Genomic DNA, 10,076 nt, shown 5'->3' on the forward strand with positions numbered 1-10,076 from the left:
GCTAGTTATATACCTCTTACTGATAGTGTCTTATTTTAAGACCCATCCCATTTAGTTGCAAAAGACTAGTCAATGTAACCTTCGACATCAGATTCATCACCACGCAAACTCTCAATTACATTTTGGTATAACTGTTCAGTTACAATATTAATGAGTCCTTTTGGAATCTTTAGTAAAATAGTTTATAAAGATAAGATGAGATGTTAGACAAACTCATGTTATGCATTAGTCAAGTTCTCAGGTTTGTATGCTGAAAAGCCACAAACATTGTTGCTAAGGCTTAGAAGGTAATGAAACTCATTTGAACAATTCTGGCTGCTGTCTGGTACTCACTGTTAGTACATAGTTATCTCTCGTCACTTCACATCTCTGAAGGAGTCTGTCTCATGCACATCCACAACGCAGACACAAAGATGGTGAAATGGCCACATGTACACGTAACTCAGGCTTCTTATTTGTGTGTTCCAGTTGTCTAGTACTGCACTGTGCACACAAAAAATGGTAACTTCATTGAAGTATTTTCACTTATCATAAAATAGCCAGGTCACATCAGTGGCCATATCCTACAATATCTTGATTAGCAAGCTAGTCAAACAACTTGCTGACCTGATGAGATGCTTTATGCTTTCACAATTACTCTGACAGATAGTGGGAAGGTTTTTCTCCTCAGCAGATGCAGTGTTACATTAAATGCATGCGCAGTACAAGTTTTTTTTTCCATATTTAAGTTCAAAGTAAGGTTGTCAATGGTAGAGCAGATAATACTGCAAATGAGAATGCAACAGCAAACTCACTCTGCACAGTACAGCAAAAGGAGGAAACTGATGAATCCAAAACGGGGCTTCTTAAAGTTACAATAAACATTGAAGTGGTACATAAAAATAAATGGCAATAACGCCTGACAAATTCCAAGAACCAGATGATTCCCGATGCAGGACTGCAATAGCATTTGGATTGCCCAGACCCGACACACCACACACAAGGCACAAATCAGGAGTGTAACGGAATACTCCTCACCTGCCCTGGATGGGGCAGCTACATCCACATAAGCGGCTCAACACAACCACCACTGCTTACTGCAGCTATACCGTCATACCTTCCCCCACCCCACCCCCCAACACTGTCCACAGCTACACTGTCCCCCCACCCACAGCTACACAGTCCCTAACCCACCCCACTCCATACTAACCCCCCTCATGCACACTACACTAAATCACCAGCACCTGCTACCCCACCCTTCCACCCTGCAACCACTAAACCCCCCATCCAACCCCCTGCCCCCACTGTTCACCCCCCACTATCCCCCCGTCCATACCTGCCACCGCACACCCACTGTCCCCCCATCCACTGCCCCACTATCTGCCCTGTCTACCCCCTCCACTATCACCCCATCCACTCCAACCCCCCCACACCATCCCGCCCCCAGCACCCCCACTATTCACCCCCAACCCCACCATCCCCACAATCCCCCCCCCCGACCACACACCCCCCACTATCCCAACCCGGCCACACACCCCCCACTATACGCCCCCGTCCACACACCCCCCACTATACCCCGCCGTCCACACACCCCCCCCACTATACCCCCCGGCCACACACCCCCCACTATACCCCCCCGGCCACACACCCCCCACTATACCCCCCCGTCCACACACCCCCCACTATACCCCCCCGTCCACACACCCCCCCACTATACCCCCCCCCGTCCACACCCCACCCACTATATCCCCCGTCCACACACCCCCCACTATATCCCCCGTCCACACACCCCCACTATCCGCCCCCCCGTCCACACACCCCCACTATACCCCCCCGTCCACACACCCCCACTATACCCCCCCGTCCACACACCCCCCACTATACCCCACCCCCGTCCACACACCCCCCACTATACGCCCCACCGTCCACACACCCCCCACTATACCCCCCACCGTCCACACACCCCCCACTATACCCCCCCTTTCACACACCCCCACTATATCCACGTCCACACACCCCCACTATCCGCCCCCCCGTCCACACCCCCCACTATACCCCCCCGTCCACACACCCCCACTATATCCCCGTCCACACACCCCACTATACCCCCCCGTCCACACACCCCCACTATACCCCACCCCCGTCCACACACCCCCACTATCCGCCCCCCCGTCCACACCCCCACTATACCCCCCCGTCCACACACCCCCACTATATCCCCCGTCCACACACCCCCACTATCCGCCCCCCCGTCCACACCCCCCACTATACCCCCCCGTCCACACACCCCCACTATATCCCCCGTCCACACACCCCCACTATCCGCCCCCCCCGTCCACACCCCCACACTATACCCCCCGTCCACACACCCCCACTATACCCCCCCGTCCACACACCCCCACTATATCCCCCGTCCACACACCCCCACTATCCGCCCCCCCGTCCACACCCCCCACACTATACCCCCCCGTCCACACACCCCCACTATATCCCCCGTCCACACACCCCCACTATCCGCCCCCCCGTCCACACCCCCCACACTATACCCCCCCGTCCACACACCCCCACTATACCCCCCCGTCCACACACCCCCACTATACCCCCCCGTCCACACCCCCCACTATACCCCCCCGTCCACACACCCCCACTATATCCCCGTCCACACACCCCCACTATCCGCCCCCCACCGTCCACACCCCCCACACTATACCCCCCCTTTCACACACCCCCCACTATACCCCACCCCCGTCCACACACCCCCACTATCCGCCCCCCCGTCCACACCCCCCACACTATACCCCCCCGTCCACACCCCCCACACTATACCCCCCCGGCCACACACCCCCACTATATCCCCCGTCCACACACCCCCACTATCCGCCCCCCCCGTCCACACCCCCCCACACTCTACCCCCCCGTCCACACACCCCCACTATCCGCCCCCCCGTCCACACCCCCCACACTATACCCCCCCGTCCACACACCCCCACTATATCCCCCGTCCACACACCCCCACTATCCGCGCCCCCCACCCCCACCCCAACCCCTACCCCACACCCTGCCGACTGCCCCTCACGTTATCCCCCCTGGCCACAACCCCCAAAACCCCCCCCCCACTATGCACCCTGCCCACACTCACCCCACACCCACTGACCACACCCAACCCACACCCCGCCCCACTATCACCCACGCCCCCAACACGCGCCCCCCGCCCACACAACCCCTACACTCCCCCCACCCACACCCTTCCCGCCCACAGCCCAACATCACCCTGCCCTCACCCCGCCCGCCCACAGCCCCACACCCCTCCCGTCCACACCCCCCCGCCCACAGCCTCACACCCCCCCGCCCACAGCCCCACACCCGCCCGCCCACACCCCCCCGCCCACTGCCCCACACCCCCCCTACCACACCCCCCCCGCCTACTGCCCCCCGCCCACAGCCCCACACCCGCCCGCCCACACCCCCCCCGCCCACTGCCCCACACCCCTCCCGCCCACACCCCCCCGCCCACAGCCCCACACCCGCCCGCCCACACCCCCCCGCCCACTGCCCCACACCCCTCCCGCCCACACCCCCCCCGCCCACAGCCTCACACCCGCCCGCCCACACCCCCCGCCCACTGCCCCACACCCCTCCCGCCCACACCCTCACACCCGCCCGCCCACACCCCCCCGCCCACTGCCCCACACCCCCCCGCCCACAACCCCCGCCTACTGCCCCCCGCCCACTGCCCCACACCCGCCCACCCACACCCGCCCGCCCACAGCCCCACACCCCCCCGCCCACAGCCCCACACCCCTCCCGTCCACACCCCCCCGCCCACAGCCCCACACCCGCCCGCCCACACCCCCCCCGCCCACTGCCCCACACCCCTCCCGCCCACACCCGCCCGCCCACAGCCTCACACCCGCCCGCCCACACCCCCCCGCCCACTGCCCCACACCCCCCCGCCCACAACCCCCGCCTACTGCCCCCCGCCCACTGCCCCACACCCGCCCGCCCACACACACCCGCCCACTGCCCCACACCCCTCCCGGCCAAAGCCCTACACCCCCCCGCCACATCCCGCCACCCACAGCCCCCACACCCCTCCCGCCCACAGCCTCACACCCGCCCGCCCGCCCGCTCCCAGTGGGCAGGGAGCCCCCCACACTCACCCCCCTCACCCCCCACCCACCACAATCACCCCCCACCCCCCACACACACCCCCCACCCCCCACATACACCCCCCACCCCCACACTCACACCCCCACCCCCCCCTCACATGCACCCCCCACCCCACACACTCACCCCCGCACCCACCCCCCACACTCACCCTCCTCCCACCCCCCACACTCACCCCCCTCCCACCCCCCACACTCACACCCCACACTCACCCCCCTCCCACCCCCCACACTCACCCCCCTCCCACCCCCCACACTCACCCCCCTCCCACCCCCCACACTCACCCCCCTCCCACCCCCCACACTCACCCCCCACACTCACCCCCCTCCCACCAACCACACTCACCCCCCTCCCACGCCCCACATTCACCCCCCCCACATTCACCCCCCAACCCCCCACACTCACCCCCCCAACCCCCCACACTCAGCCCCCTCACCCCCCACCCACCACAATCACCCCCCACCCCCCACACGCACCCCCCCACCCACTCCTCACACGCACCCCCCACCCCACACCCCACACACTCACCCCCGCACCCACCCCTCACACGCACCCCCCCACCCCACACACTCACCCCCGCACCCACCCCTCACACACACCCCCCACACCCCACACACACACCCCACTCCCCACACACACCTCCCCCCACCGCCCACACACACCCCTCCCAACCCCCACACACACCCCTCCCACCCCCCACACTCACATCCCCCCACACTCAACTTCCCCCACCCCCACACTCCACCCCCCCCCACCCCCCACACTCCACCCCCCACCCCCAACACTCACCACCCCCCACACTCACCCCCACACCCCCCACTCAATACCCCACCCCCCCCACCCCCCACACTCACCCCCACACCCCCCACTCAATACCCCACCCCCCCACCCCCCACACTCACCCCCACCCACACTCACCCCCCCACCCCCCACTCAAACCCCCACCCCCCCACTCCCCACACTCACCCCCCAAACCCCCCACACTCACCCCACACACTCACCCCCCACCCCCCACACTCACCCCCCCCCCACACTCACCCCCCACAATCACCCCCCCACCCCCCACACTCACCCCCCCACCACCCACACTCACCCCACACACACTCACCCCCCACCCCCCTTACAATCACCCCCCCCACACTCACCCCCCACCCCCCACACTCAACCCCCACCCCCCACCCCCCACACTCACACCCCCACCCCCCACCCCCCACACTCACACCCCCAACCCCCCACACTCACCCCCCCAACCCCCACACCCCACACTCATCCCCACACACTCACCCCACCCACACCCCCCCCCTCCACCCACCACCCACCCCACCCACACCCACCCCACCCACACCCACACCCGCATCCCCCACCCACACCCCCCACCCGCACCCCCCATCTACCCCCCACCCGCACCCCCCATCTACCCCCCACCTGCACCCCCCATCTACCCCCCACCTGCACCCCCCATCTACCCCCCACCTGCACCCCCCATCTACCCCCCACCTGCACCCCCCATCTACCCCCCACCTGCACCCCCCATCTACCCCCCACCTGCACCCCCCATCTACCCCCCACCTGCACCCCCCATCTACCCCCCACCTGCACCCCCCATCTACCCCCCACCTGCACCCCCCATCTACCCCCCACCTGCACCCCCCATCTACCCCCCACCTGCACCCCCCATCTACCCCCCACCTGCACCCCCCATCTACCCCCCACCTGCACCCCCCATCTACCCCCCACCTGCACCCCCCATCTACCCCCCACCTGCACCCCCCATCTACCCCCCACCTGCACCCCCCATCTACCCCCCACCTGCACCCCCCATCTACCCCCCACCTGCACCCCCCATCTACCCCCCACCTGCACCCCCCATCTACCCCCCACCTGCACCCCCCATCTACCCCCCACCTGCACCCCCCATCTACCCCCCACCTGCACCCCCCATCTACCCCCCACCTGCACCCCCCATCTACCCCCCACCTGCACCCCCCATCTACCCCCCACCTGCACCCCCCATCTACCCCCCACCTGCACCCCCCATCTACCCCCCACCTGCACCCCCCATCTACCCCCCACCTGCACCCCCCATCTACCCCCCACCTGCACCCCCCATCTACCCCCCACCTGCACCCCCCATCTACCCCCCACCTGCACCCCCCATCTACCCCCCACCTGCACCCCCCATCTACCCCCCACCTGCACCCCCCATCTACCCCCCACCTGCACCCCCCATCTACCCCCCACCTGCACCCCCCATCTACCCCCCACCTGCACCCCCCATCTACCCCCCACCTGCACCCCCCATCTACCCCCCACCTGCACCCCCCATCTACCCCCCACCTGCACCCCCCATCTACCCCCCACCTGCACCCCCCATCTACCCCCCACCTGCACCCCCCATCTACCCCCCACCTGCACCCCCCATCTACCCCCCACCTGCACCCCCCATCTACCCCCCACCTGCACCCCCCATCTACCCCCCACCTGCACCCCCCATCTACCCCCCACCTGCACCCCCCATCTACCCCCCACCTGCACCCCCCATCTACCCCCCACCTGCACCCCCCATCTACCCCCCACCTGCACCCCCCATCTACCCCCCACCTGCACCCCCCATCTACCCCCCACCTGCACCCCCCATCTACCCCCCACCTGCACCCCCCATCTACCCCCACCTGCACCCCCCCATCTACCCCCCACCTGCACCCCCCACCTACCCCCCCCACCTACCCCCCTCCCACCAACCACACTCACCCTCTTCCCACCCCCACACTCACGCCCCACACTCACCCCCCTCCCACGCCCCACACTCACCCCCCTCCCACGCCCCACACTCACCCCCCTCCCACGCCCCACACTCACCCCCCTCCCACGCCCCACACTCACCCCCCTCCCACGCCCCACACTCACAACCCCCACACTCACCCCCCCAACCCCCCACACTCAGCCCCCCTACCCCCCCACACTCACCACCCCCACCCCCCCACACCCCACACTCATCCCCCCACACTCACCCCCCACCCCTCACACGCACCCCCCTCCCCCCACACTCACCCTCCCCCACCCCCCACACTCACCCTCCCCCACCCCCCACACTCACCCTCCCCCACCCCCCACACTCACCCTCCCCCACCCCCCACACTCACCCCTCCCCCACCCCCCCACACTCACCCTCCCCACCCCCCACACTCACCCTCCCCACCCCCACACTCACCCCCCCCACCCCCCACACTCACCCCTCCCACCCCCCACACTCACCCCTCCCACCCCCCACACTCACCTCCCCCCCACCCCCCACACTCACCTCCCCCCACCCCCCACACTCACCCCCCCCCCACCCCCCACTCAATCCCCCACCCCTCACACTCACCCCCCACACGTACCCCCACTCCCCACACACCCCTCCCCATCCCCCCACCGCCCACACACACCCCCCCCCACCGCCCACACACACCCCCCCCCACACCCCCCCCCACCACACACACCCCCCCACCCCCCACACACACCCCTCCCACCCCCCACACTCACATCCCCCCAACCCCCACACTCACATCCCCCCAACCCCCACACTCACCCCCCCCCACCCCCCACACTCACCCCCCCCCACCCTCACCTCCCCCCCACCCCCACACTCACCTCCCCCCACCCCCCACTCAATCCCCCACCCCCCCACCCCGCACACTCACCCCCCACACTCACCCCCCCCACCCCCCCCCCACCCCCCACACTCACCCCCCAAACCCCCCACCCACACTCACCCCCCCACCCCCCACTCACACTCACCCCCCCACCCCCCACTCAAACCCCCACCCCCCCCACCCCCCACACTCACCCCCCAAACCCCCCACTCACACTCACCCCCCCACCCCCCACTCAAACCCCCACCCCCCACACTTACCGCCCCACCCCCCACACTCACCCCCCACACACTCACCCCCCCCACCCCCGTTACAATCACCCCCCCACACTCACCCCCCACCCCCACCCCCCCCCCCCACCCCACCCCACCCCCCCCACCCCACCCACCCCCCACCCCACCCCCCACCCACCCACACCCCACCCCCCCCCACCCCCCACCCCACCCCCCACCCACCCACACCCCACCCCCCCCCCACCCCCCCCACCCACCCACCCCCACCCCCCCCCCCACCCCCCACCACCCCACACCCCCCACCACCCCACACCCCCCACCACCCCACACCCCCCACCCACCCCCACCCCCCCCCCCACCCACCACCCCACACCCCCCACCACCCCACACCCCCACCACCCCACACCCCCCACCACCCCACACACACCCCCCACCCACACCCCCCACACCCCCCACCACCCCACACCCCCCCACACCCCCCACCACCCCACACCCCCCACCACCCCACACCCCCCACCACCCCACACACACCCCCCACCCACCCCACCCACCCCCCCCACCCCCACCCCCCACCCACCCACACCCCCCACACCCCCCACCCCCCACCACCCCCCACCCCCCACCACCCCACACCCCCCACCACCACCCCCCCACCCACCCACACCCCCCACCACCCCACACCCCCCACCACCCCACACACACCCCCCCCCCCACAACCCCACACACACCCCCCCCCACAACCCTCACCCCCCCACCCACCCACCCCCACACCCACACCCCCTACCCACCCTACCCACACCCCCCAACCCCCCCACACCCACCCCCCCACCCGCACCTCCCCCCCACCCCCACCCTCACCCACACCCCCCACCCACCCCCACCCGCACCCCCCATCCACCCCACCCCGCACCCCCCACCTCCACCCCACCCACACCCCCCACCCGCCCCACCCCCCCACCCCACCCCTCCACCCCCCCCTCCCCCACCCACACCCCCCCACACAACCCCCACCGACCCCAACCCACCCCCCCACACCCCCCACCCACCCCACCCACACAACCCCCACCGACCCCAACCCACCCCCCCACACCCCCCACCCACACCTCCACACCCCCCCACCCACACCCCCACACCCCCCCCACCCACACCCCACCCCTCCTCACCCCCCCACCCTCCCCCACCCCACCCACACCCCCACACCCCACCCCCCCCCACCCACACCCCACCCTACCCACACCCCCCACCCACCCCCCACCCTAACCACACCCCCCCACCCACAACCCCCCCACACACACCCGCACCCCCCCATCCACACCCGCACCCCCCCACACCCGCACCCCCACCCCCCCACCCACCCACCCACACCCCCCACACCCCCCCACCCACACCCCCCACCCACCCCCAACCCACGTCCACCCTACCCCCACCCCCCACCACCCCCAGCCACATCCACCCTACACACACCCCACACCCCCCACCCTCAGATACCCCCCCAAATCCAGCCCCAGAAATCCCCCACGTCACCTTCACCCACCACATACCAACCATCCCCTCACCCCCCCATACCCCTCCCCCCTCCCCCTTCCCGGCCCCTCCCACCGTCCCCTCGCGGTGCTCACACGGTCACTCCGCTCACGACACGATCAAGATGGCGCCGCAATGGCCTCGGCTTCGGCCCCGCCCCTTAAGGTCGCTCACCGCCGCCTGCACGCAGGACACACCCACCGTTTCCCCAACCACGCCCATTGAGGTCAAGGTCACGCCCACAGATCACTGTCATTTTCTCCCCACCCCCGAGGCCGCCCATCGATCAAACGGACCGTCCCCTGGAGCAGACCGCCGCCATTTTAGATCCTGGGTTGGGGGTCAAAGGTGGGTGGTGCTGGAGGGTGTGGGTGGGGAGCTCGGGGATGGGTGGGGTTGGGTTGTTGGGGGTGGAGGGGGTGGGTGGGGAGCTGAGGGATGGGTGGGGTTGGGTTGTTGGGGGTGGAGGGTGTGGGTGGGGAGCTCAGGGATGGGTGGGGTTGGAGGGTGTGGGTGGGGAGCTCGGGGTTGGGTTGTT

General features: G+C 68.4%; 1 protein-coding gene across 7 annotated transcripts in view; it reads right to left on the minus strand.

Moving 5' to 3' along the window:
• Positions 1–9,690, minus strand: part of LOC140492664 (E3 ubiquitin-protein ligase RNF167-like) — a 125,811-nt gene extending 116,121 nt beyond the window's left edge. For 3 of the 7 annotated variants that reach the window (XM_072591706.1, XM_072591701.1, XM_072591704.1), the window contains exons 1-2: positions 9,634–9,690; positions 334–483 (exon numbers count right to left, since the gene is read on the minus strand). The gene's annotated coding sequence lies outside the window, so the exon portion shown is untranslated. The other 4 variants (XM_072591707.1, XM_072591703.1, XM_072591702.1 and 1 more) reach the window with 3 other exon arrangements.
• Positions 9,691–10,076: the final 386 nt, after the last annotated feature.

Source organism: Chiloscyllium punctatum, chromosome 21 (genome assembly GCF_047496795.1).
Source record: "Chiloscyllium punctatum isolate Juve2018m chromosome 21, sChiPun1.3, whole genome shotgun sequence".
NCBI lineage: Eukaryota > Metazoa > Chordata > Chondrichthyes > Orectolobiformes > Hemiscylliidae > Chiloscyllium > Chiloscyllium punctatum.